A 6,530-nucleotide genomic window follows, 5' to 3' on the forward strand; every position below is an offset into this window, starting at 1 on the left:
TAGTGGAAGAATGGATTTTAAAAATCCAACTCTATGCTGTCTATAAGATACGTACATTAAATTTAAAGAAGTAGTTGGAAGTAAAATGGTGGAAAAATACATACTGCTCAAACAGTAACTATAAACAGCTTGAATGGTTATACTAAAATCAGACAAAACATACTTTAAGACAAAAATTGTCACTAAAGACAAAGAAGAACATTTTATATTGATTCAAGAGTCAATTCATCAAGATGGTAAAACAGTTATGAACATATATCCACTTAAGAACAAAGTCCCCAAATAAATGAAACAAAAACTAACAGAAATAAAGGGAGAGACAAATAATTCAACAATAATATTTGGAGACTTCAATACCCTACTTTCAATATGGGTAGAATAACTATAAAGAATATTAAAAAAAAAAAAGATGAACAACAATATAAACCAGCTAACCTTAAAAGACACCTATTGACCACTGACCAACAACAGCAAAATACACATTGCTCTCTGGTGCATGTGAAACCTCTTCCAGGATAGATAATATGTTAGGCCCTTATAATTTTTCAACATATTTAAAAGGATCAAAATCATACAAATATGCTCTTTGACCCCAAATAAATTCTCAATAACAGAAGAATGATGAGCTCAAATCTGGCATGATCAAAATCTGAAGTCAATCTAAGTTTTTAAACATGAAGAAAAATTATGAACATGTCTTTTAAGGAAAATTAATTCAAAAACTTTAATAGCCAAAAAATACTGTATAATCATACTCATAATGGTAACTGGTAATTCGTATGACCATATTGGAATGACCAAATCTAAGAATTACACTAAGTGCCTCACACTCATAAACACATGCAATCTTTCTTAAAGCCTATGACATAGGAAACATGTTATCACACCTCCATTTTATAGATAAGGAAACTCAGGATAAGGGATATTAATCATCCTGCCTACCATCACATATACCATAATTTATCAGTTCTCCTATTAATAGGAATCAGGGCTTTCATTAAGAAGCTATCATGAATATAGTGGTCATGAACATTCGTACGCAGTGTTTTGTGGAATTAAATGTTCCTAATCCAGGTCCTCTGAAAATCAAACATAAAGATGAGATGAGGTGTGCAAAAGATTCATTAGTGGAAGTGACTGAAGGGAAGAATCAGACAAGATGGAACAGCTTTCAGACCATGACGCAAATCTGATACTTTGAAGGAAAAGAGAAAGGAAGGATGATTTCTAAGGAAAAATATCAAGCTGCAGTTCAATTCTAAGAAAGTTTTGGCCAGGCTAAATGTAGGGTAATTGTAAATGCCATTACTCAGATTAGTGATGTTGCTTTTTATTCTGTTCGCTTTTTTTTAACCATGAAAGAAATTAATTTTATCAGTTCCATATTTGTTGTGTGTCTACCGAGATTATCACATAGTCTTTTTGTCTTTAGTTCTATGTAGAAAATATGTTGATTTTCAAACGTTTAACCAACCTTGCATTTCTGAGGTAAATTTATTTGATTATGATCTATTTTCTGAATTTCCAGGAATGATGCTTGAGAATCACATTTTAAAAATCATGCCAGGTGATTCTTAAGCACATTAAAATTTAAGAAGTGATATAATCTGTAACACACTGCATACCCTTTATCATACCCATACCATATACAGATAAAAACATAAGCTAACACCCAAACCTCTAATTCCTATATAACACAACAAGTTTATGCTAGCTTTTTCCCTTTCAGTATTTGTAAATCCTTTCTCATACATTGAAAAACATGGCTCCCATTATCTTTCATATATGTACTTATTTGATAATCTTCCCTGGATATAAACAATTTTTCATCCCTGTTGCCATCACATCATCCTTGTGGACACCTTGTCATCTTTGATTTTTGACTCCCAATGCCTCTATTACCATCCTCCACATAGATGTTCTTCTCAACTTTCTTGCGCTTCAAAACCCCACATTACACAGCCCTTCCACTTAGACACCTTCCTTAGCTTGCTCAGGCTCTGACTCTCCACTCAGGACCACCCACCTTTTGGCACAGAAACCCTGTTTAATCTACTTGTGCTCCAACAACTCATGTGTGGCTGTCCTTTTCCATGAACACCTTCCTTAACCTTCTGGATTCTAATTGCCCACAGTAGACTGTCCCACTTGCCTGGATATCCTTCTTGCCCTTCTCAGCCTCTGATATCTCACACCAGGCTGTCTTCCTCAGGAACACACTCCTCACTTGGCTCTTTCTCTGAATCCTTACATCAAAACTTGCTCTGTGTGCATTCCTCCTCATCCTCCTCAGACCTTGACATTCAGTGTGGGGTAGCCCTTCTACAGGGATGCCCTCTCACCCTGTTTAGACGCTGACACCTCATGCAAGGCTGACCATGGAAAAATCCTTAACCAAGGAGAAATTGGACAACCTTTCCAAGGCATCCCTGCTATGTAGGCACACTCCTTATCTCACTTGGGCTCTGACACTCCTCTAAGAGACTCATGTCTCCCATGACATAGACACTTACCTTGTTCTGCCTCACCTAATGCTTTTAAGACTAAATTATTCAGTAAGAGAGGTAAAGAAAAGAGAAGGTAAAGGAAGGAGGCAGAGTGGAAGTGATATTTAAAAAAAAAGGAAAATGAAGCATTTGCCATAACATTTTGGTCCTAGAAGGAAGAATCAGAGGTGCTGTTTCCATTTCAGACAGATTCATACCTGAATAAACAGTGTTATTAGATATACTATCTGTGAACCAGACCTATCAGAACCTTAATTAGTGTGACCTTGGAGAATATCAATAAAAAAAAAAAAAGAAAACCCTGTATTAGATAAAATTCACATAACATAAAATTCACCAATCTAAAATCAAGTCAATAATGTTCAATATATTCACAGACTTTGTGCAACCATCACAACAATCCAAGTTTAGCATAATTTCATCATCCCCAAAAAGAAAGTCTGTACTCATTAAACAGTCACTCATTTTATTCATCACCCAGAAGTAGGCAATTACATCTATAACTAAACTAATCTATTTCCTTTTTCCAGACATTTCATATAAATGGGACCATACAATATGTGGTGTTTTGTGACTAGTTCCTCTTATTTAGCTCAAAGTTTACAAGGCTCACCCATGCCATAGTGTGCAGCATTTCTTTTTATTGCCAAGCAATATTCCATTGTAGGAATACACCACATTTTGTTTATCCATTCATCAGTCAATTGAGATTTTGGTTGTTTTCACATTTTGACTACTATGAATAATGTTTCTATAGAATTCATGTGCAAATTTTTGTGTGGACGTACCTTTTCACTCTCTGAGTACTATATTGGTCTGCTCAAGCTGCCATGCCATAACACCACAAACTGGGTCCTTAAACAACAGCAATATATTTTCTCATTTCTAGAGGCAAGAATTACAAAATCAAGGTGCTGGCAGGGTTGGTTTCTGGTGAAATCTCTCCTGGCTTGGAGGAAGCTGCCTCTTTGCTCATCCTCACATGGCCTTCCTTCTGTGCACACATACTCCCGGGGTCTTTTACTCTTCTTGTAAGGACACCAGTTTAATTAGATTGGGTTCATTTTTATGAACTCATTTAATGTTCATTTTATTAAATATCTTATAATCTTTAATTTATTAAAGACTTTGTCTCCAAGTAGAGTCACAGTGGGGGTTAGGGCTTCAACATATGTATTTGGAAGCGGCACAATTCAGTCCATAACATTTCACCTTCTGCCAGCCTCCCATCAAATTCGTATCCTTTTTTACATGCAAACTACATTCACCTTATCTCTTTAGCCCCAAAAGTCTTAGCCTACTCCAGCGTCAACACGAAGTTCAAAGTCTCATCTAAATACTATCTAACTCAAGTATAAGTGAAGCTCAAGGTATAATCCCGAGGCAAAATTCCTCTCCATCTGTGAACCTATAAAACCAGATGAGTTACATGCTTCCCAAATACAGTGGTGAGACAGCCAGAGGCTAGACATTCCTTTTCCAAAAGGGAGAAATTATAAAGAAGAAAGAGGTGAGAGGTCACAAGCAAGTCTAAAACCTAGCAAAGCAAATTCCATTAGATGTTATGACTCCAGAATAATCCTCTCTGGCTAGGTGCTCTGTCCTGTGGGCCCACCAGGGTGGTGGCCACTCCTTCCAGGCCCACTAGTGAGGCCACACTGTCATGGTCCACAGTAAAGCATAGCCATCCCTTTGGCTCTAGGAGGTGACTGTGCCCTCTCAGCCATGGGCAGAGACCCTCCCCTTAAAACCTTGGTCAGAAACAGCCTGGCCTGCTGAAACCAAGGAGGTTGCCACTGCTTTCTGTAACTGAGGAGGCAGCCTTGTTCCTCAGGCCTATCACTTCTTGGCCTGTGGTGGCAGTAAATTAATTATAGTTCAGTTCATAACAGGTATATACCTAGGAGGGAAATTACTGGGTCTTCTGGTAATTCTGTGTTTAAATCATTGAGGAACTGCCAGAGTCTTGTCCAAAATGGCTGAACAAGCAGTTCACCAGGGGGTCCTGGAGATCTGTCTCTTGCTTTAACAGTATTGGGATGGAACAGACCCAGAGATGTCCCTTCTTCCAGCCTTCACCAACTGTCTTTTCAGAACCATCTTCTCAGCCATCCTTGGTCTCTGGGACCAGCCAGCACCATATATTGGGTTTAACACGACCTCCCAGATTCATCAGAATTATCCCACTGAGGTGAAGGTCACGGCCAACCACATGGTCAACATGCATCTGTGGGCCTCCTACACCTACCTTTCTCTGGGCTCCTAGTTTGACCACAATGATGTGGCCCTGGAGATTGTGGGCCACTTCTTCCCAAGTTAGTTAAGGAAAAGCAAGAAAGACCCAAGCATCTCTTAAAGATGCAAAACCAGAGCCATGGCTGTGCCTTCTTCCAGGACATGCAGAAGGCATCCCAAGATGCGTGGGGTAAAACCTGGGATGCCATCACCATGTTCTGGAAAAGAACCCGACCCGGGCCCTTGGGGATCTGCCTGCCCTGGGTTCTGTCCATGCAGATGCCCATCTCTGTAACTTCCTGGAGAAACACTAACTAGATGAGCAGATGGAACTTATCAAGAAGATGGCAACCACCTGACTAACTCTGCAGGCTGGCGGCCCCCAGGCTGGGTGAGTATCTCTTTGAAAGGCTCACCTTCAAGCGTGACTAGGAGCCTCTGGAGTAGGGCAGCCTTTGAAGGTCACCCTGGACTCCCCCTGGTGCTAGGGCTTCTGCTTCAGCCTCTCCCTTCAGCCACAAGGCAGCTTCTCAACCACCCTAGAGCCCTATCCCAAGCTAAACGGAAACAATAAATCTTTTTGCAGCAACAAAAATAATAATAATAAAATAAAAATGTAAATGGCTGAACTATATTAGATCATTAGAAATGAATAAGGGATTCAATTTCCTCACATCTTCAGTGATACTCGTTAGTGCTTGAGGCTTGTCGTTGTAAAGGAACTCGAGCACACTTGCCACCATCATAGTCTAACCACAGCCTCTCACATTCTTTCCTCTGCTCTTTCCTGACTTGTTTGCCTTTCTCTATCGTTCCTTCTCATCGAGGTAGTGCCAGCTGACTCCCTGAAAGGAAAATAAAAAAGGGACCTTATGAAGTTATTTAGGGTTTTTATTTATTAAAAAAACTTCTTTATGACATTTGCCATCACTTGGTTAACTTGGTTTTGCAAGGCAAGCTCTCTGAAGCTGGTCAATTTTACTGAGACACTCTCTTTACTGTTTCCTTCCAGATAGTTTCTGGTTGCTGAGAATTTAGCTAAGTGAGTCTTAGGCAAGGCCTGTCTAATGTCAGAACATTTATGCATGAGGAGAAAAGTACATTCTTTAAAAATCAATATAACTAATTAATATAACAGCATAAATTATGTAATTGCTCAGTAATTTGTGCTGTTTATGTAGCAAATTAACTCATGGTTTTAAAACAAATTTATGCCCTTATAATAACCTCTTCATAGGCACCGATATGGGGCACATCTAAATACCAAGGGGAAAATAAATGAGGTAGAATAAATATTTTTTATTTAGTTAACTGTGAATTTTCTTAATAGCCCAAGCAAAACTGGTGCTTCTGGTTTCCAGCTGTGTAGTTCCTGTCTGTAATTTTTTTTTTTTTAAATGGTTCTATTTTGGTTCACAGTGGTCACATAAACCTGGGATATCCTCTTTAACTGCAAGTTAAAGATTATCAATATCAGACTGGAATTATGTCATAAAACATTACTGGCTGATTCATTAGAGCTGGTGCTGTAATGTTTCTTCAACTCATAAAGTGCATTTACTATGATATACAGATTTTCCATGGTAACAGAGATGATCTTGTCATTTTATAATTTACTAGACTGAAGTAATTCCCAGGCAAAGCACATGTTTGAGAAAGTCAGCGGATGCTCACCACAGGCAGAACAAATTCCAGGCCAAAAGTGAAGACATTACAAATGCCTAAAATTGCAGTCTTTATCTCTAAGGCAGGTGTTTCAAAACTGGACTGATCCCAAATATTTTTTTC

General features: G+C 38.7%; 1 pseudogene; it reads left to right on the forward strand.

Moving 5' to 3' along the window:
• The first annotated feature begins 4,563 nt into the window (after window positions 1–4,563).
• LOC123001782 (ferritin light chain-like) lies at window positions 4,564–5,269 on the forward strand (annotated as a pseudogene).
• The last annotated feature ends 1,261 nt before the right edge of the window (window positions 5,270–6,530 follow it).

This window comes from Ursus arctos, unplaced genomic scaffold (assembly GCF_023065955.2).
Source record: "Ursus arctos isolate Adak ecotype North America unplaced genomic scaffold, UrsArc2.0 scaffold_3, whole genome shotgun sequence".
Taxonomy (NCBI): domain Eukaryota; kingdom Metazoa; phylum Chordata; class Mammalia; order Carnivora; family Ursidae; genus Ursus; species Ursus arctos.